The sequence below is a fragment of the Tachysurus fulvidraco genome, chromosome 19 (assembly GCF_022655615.1).
Source record: "Tachysurus fulvidraco isolate hzauxx_2018 chromosome 19, HZAU_PFXX_2.0, whole genome shotgun sequence".
NCBI classification, from domain to species: domain Eukaryota; kingdom Metazoa; phylum Chordata; class Actinopteri; order Siluriformes; family Bagridae; genus Tachysurus; species Tachysurus fulvidraco.
The window spans coordinates 6,340,245-6,345,129 of NC_062536.1; positions in this window are offsets into that span (position 1 = coordinate 6,340,245).

A 4,885-nucleotide genomic window follows, 5' to 3' on the forward strand; every position below is an offset into this window, starting at 1 on the left:
CTGGATATTATACAGTACCTTCTTCAGACTGCTGGGTGTTTGTTACATCTAACCACAATCATGCAACTTCCACTAAAACCTCTAAAGATGTTGTTTGCATAGATAACCAATTGTCAAAGTGAATGCTCTGCATTTGTGTTGCTTTGCTTTGTGGGTATTTGTCCTGGAGACACCTTAATGGTCTCTTAATGAACCTTATCTCACATGCTGAAAAAATATGAACTGTATCTGGTAAACTCACATAATTAGATGCTTCATTAAGCTCCTTTAACATGATTGAGTTGGAATTAGTGTCATGAAGGTGTGAGACCAGCCCTGAGTATCAGGCTGAAAAAATGTAAAAAAAATTAAATAAACCCTAAAACATACTGCATATTTTGTCAAGCAAAGCTCTATTCAGATATTCAGTGTGTTATTTCATTAATGATATGATGTATGTGTATCATAACCACCAAGTATGTGCACCTACACTGGCCTCTTTATGAATTGAGTGATGCAGACACAGAGTGTATTTTGTTTGGGGCGTTCTGGCCTGTTCTGGGCGATGACCACACAGCACAACACACAGACCACTTCTACATACCCTTAGCTACCCATCAACAACAACCGCTTATGAGTGTGTAACCCCAGAAAAGGTTGTAGTTCTCATGCTGTGGAGAGCTTAAGTAGAGTGGAGTGCTAGACATGTTAAGTAGGATGTGAATTGCAGCCAAGTTTCATTGAAATGATTAAGTCTATACAAATCAGTACACAATTGTCTGACTGTCTATGACATTAGAAAGGACATTATTCATAATAACACTCTCCAGTGTTTTGACAGATTATAATCACACCCTACAGTGTCACCCAAATGAGACACCTATTGTGTCTGCTTCCTCTCAAGGTTTCTTGATTTCTTGAACGGGACTCGGGGTACAAGGTGAGGGACACAAAGGTCAGGGTGCCGAGTCATCACGGACATTCATTCATACACTACAGACAATTTAGTGATGCCAATCAACCTAAAAGGCATGTCTTTTGTCTGAAGAAGGAAACCGAGGAACCCAGAGAAAACCCCTGAAGCACAAGGAGAATGAAGATGCAAACTCCACACAGAAAGGGTTGAGGTAGGATTTGAACCTTAAACCAAAGAGGGGTAAGGCAAAAGTTCTAACCTCTAAGCTATCTCTTCAGGACTGGAGAAGTGACAAAATTCTTTTTAAGATTATAACACAAACCCATTCGTTCAGATCTTTTTAGTTTCCCTTCGAACCCTGACAAGGTACAGTTGTTTAACACGGCATAGTTCATTAGATGAAACCTGTGATATTGTCATTGTATCTATCATCAGGTCTAAAACGCACAGGAGTCTATTAGTCGTTTCAGGCCTTCGCTCAGCTCCACATGGCACGATAACATGCAGGTTTCGAGCCAACGGCTCCACTAGTGGAATGTCTGAGGGGTAGACACAACAGCGCCCTGCTCTGTGCAGCACAGAAACGTTCTTTCTACCACACATTCGGGTGAAAATTTAAGTGTAAACACCGCCTGCCTGCCATCACCTGCAAAGAATACCCCTCCTTAATCCCCATCCCCCATCGCTCAGTACCACCCTACAGCTTATGTTTTTACTGGCTCAGAACACTCCTTGCTGCAAAGCATGCTGGGAGAACTTTTTTTTTTTATTAACATTGCTATTCTAAGTATAATAACTGGCATGTGGCCACTCGTAGCCCTGGATCCTGGGACTCACTCCAAAATACCTGGCAGTGGCTTTTTTTTAGGGGGGGGTTCTGTTTTTCTAAAGGTTTGGGGCCATAATACCGTTTTGGATGAGATGCAGTAAAGAGTGAGAGAAGAACGCTGGAAGGGACATTTGGTAAGCTAGTTTTCAAAAGCAAAACTAAGATGCAGGGTAATTGTATAAAATGTAGAATTGAGGCCAAGTGACTCCAACAACAGTTATGATTTACTCAAATAATATGCAAGTTAATCTTCAAATATCTCCATAAATTGAGGACGAAGGAGAGCACTGAAGTTGAAAACTATAATGTGGTACTGCTGTGTAAACTTTATAAGAGTTAAAGTATTTCAAACAAGTCTGCACTTATGTTTTACCCTTTATATTATGGATCATGTTGGGAAAAGTTGTCTGATCCGGCCTTTTATCCTTACTAGTACTACACCAGCCTGAGATGAGAATCAGCCGATGATGAGAAATAAAAAGGCTGATTCATCAGTCAGACAGGCATGTGAACCAACACGTACATATATGCTCAAGCAAGTACACGCACATCCACCCTCCCAGATCGCAAGTCGAGTTAAATCCTGGTGGTATTAAATCAATTGGCATGTCAAAAAAGACTGTCATCCACTTCTCTTTCCCTTACAAATGTCTGAGTGATCGCTTCAGCCTGTGAAGCCCTACAGCAAACTAAACCTAAACCTGCTCGAGATTATTCTGGTTCTCTGACAGAAAATCTAAACACTTCATTAAACGAACCATTTTAATGATAGGTTATTGAGTTTACCAAAGAACCTTTGAATAAATGATTGCTTCAAGTAAAGAAAGATACATAACACCTCTCAATGTGTGCTTTACACCACTAGTATACAGCATAGTAGAAGTTTAACTCCATACAATATCCGGCGAAGACATACAATCTAGCATTGTCAATGTTAAAGTGTCCAGTAGTTCAGTATACACAAACATTTGTTTGTGTTTTCAGTGTTGCTTATGAATTCTTGCACCATTTAATGGCTCACGTGTAAAAACTGCCCTTTTTCTCCATGGGCTTCTAAAACTAGAAGGAATGTCCTGGTTATATAATAGCATTTTCTAATCATATAGTACACAGTTGTAGGAATTATTTATAATCGCACTCTCTGGTGTCACAAAGATATGGATGGCTTCCCTTTTGTGTCTGGATCCTCTCAAGGTTTCTTCCTTGATGCCGTCCCCTCTGGCTTGCTTGATTTGTGAAAATCAATATATCTATAAAATTATATAAAATTTGTATAAAATTAAAATTTAAATACAGAATTTAGACATTAGGGGGGCACGGTGGCTTAGTGGTTAGCACGTTCGCCTCACACCTCCAGGGTTGGGGGTTCGATTCCCGCCTCCGCCTTGTGTGTGCGGAGTTTGCATGTTCTCCCCGTGCCTCGGGGGTTTCCTCCGGGTACTCCGGTTTCCTCCCCCGGTCCAAAGACATGCATGGTAGGTTGATTGGCATCTCTGGAAAATTGTCCGTAGTGTGTGTGTGTGAATGAGAGTGTGTGTGTGCCCTGTGATGTGTTGGCACTCTGTCCACTCTGTTCAAACTCATCCACTTTGAGATTTGACACTGTTCTGCTCACCGTGGTTATCAATCTGTATAAACTCTAGAGAATATTGTGGGTGGAAATCTCAGGAGATCAGCAACTGGTTGATATCAATGTCATATTTAAGGTCACAGAGATCACACTATTTTGTAAACATTTATCAAAGCTCTTAATTTGTATCAGACTTTTGCATTCCCCTTTATTAATAAGATATTTTTTTTCAAACTTGTATTTAGCCCACATCTGTTTGTTGCAAATGATTGCATGTTAAATATCCTGATTTTTAAACCGGCTTTGTATTTTCATCCTTCTTTTTATTTCCTTTTATTTTCCATTCAAATCTTGTATCATTGATCTTGAATCTTTGTGAAAAGTTGTGGGAATTGCAATATATGCAGGTTGTGAGTGCAAAGTAAAGACAGTGTACTGTGGTTATAATGTGGGATCTTAAAAGCCCCCCCAAGCTGTGTGAGAACTGCAGACATTACAAATTCAAATAAGTTACAGCGATCAGTTCAGGTCACATTTGCATGATCACACCAGGAGAAAAGTAAAAGTAACAGGTAAAAAACTACATATTGTGGATTGGGACGTACAATATAATGTTACAGTGCTCTTGTTCCTGATGTTCATTTTAAACAGTCAGAAATTAGATTGTATATTATTTAATATTCAAGAGAACTGGATAAAAATAACTTAAGTACTTTTTTGGGGGGGGGGTTAAATGCACCTTTCACACAGGAATATAGAGACAAGAGATACATGATGATTGTGTTCTTTCAAATGATAATAACGGACATGTCGCTTGTTAAACAAATCAATAGTAGTTACACACCGTGTAACTCAGTCTTCAGTGTAAGTCAGTCAGAGAGATGTTAGAGATTTAAGCACTTATGTGTGTCGCTCTGGATAAGGGCGTCTGCCAAATGCTGTAAATGTAAATGTAAATATAAACATTTATCTAGTGCTGTACATCTATACTGAGCACAACACACACACACACACACACACACACACACACACACACACACACACACACACACACACACACACACACACACACACATCAACTGTATAGACTGCACAGACCTACACCAAATACACACTCTTCCAATATATATCCATCAACCTGTTTACATGCTGTTTTGCACACTGTTTTTGCTCTTTGCACATGCTGACTTACATATCAGTTGTTTACTGTTTTGCACAATACTTTACAACACATCAGGGACCTGCTGCTGTAACACTGTGTTCATTCCAGTATTTCTGCACACGCAATATTGCTTGAACATACAATATTTACACTGGTGGTGTTTCTGTTTATTGTCTTTTGTGTATTGTCTTGTTTTTTTTTTTTGTATTTTCTTTTGTCCTGCACTGTCTTTTTGTCTTCTGTCCTGCACTGTCTTTTTGTCTTGCACTGTCTTTTGTCCTGTACTGTCTTGCATGGTCTTTATGTCTTTTGTCCTGCATTGTCTATGTCTTTCTGTCTTCTCGTCTTTTGTCCTGCACTGTCTTTCTGTCTTTTGTCCTGCACTGTCATTTTGTCTTGTCCTTCACTGTCTTTTTGTCTTGTTGGGCT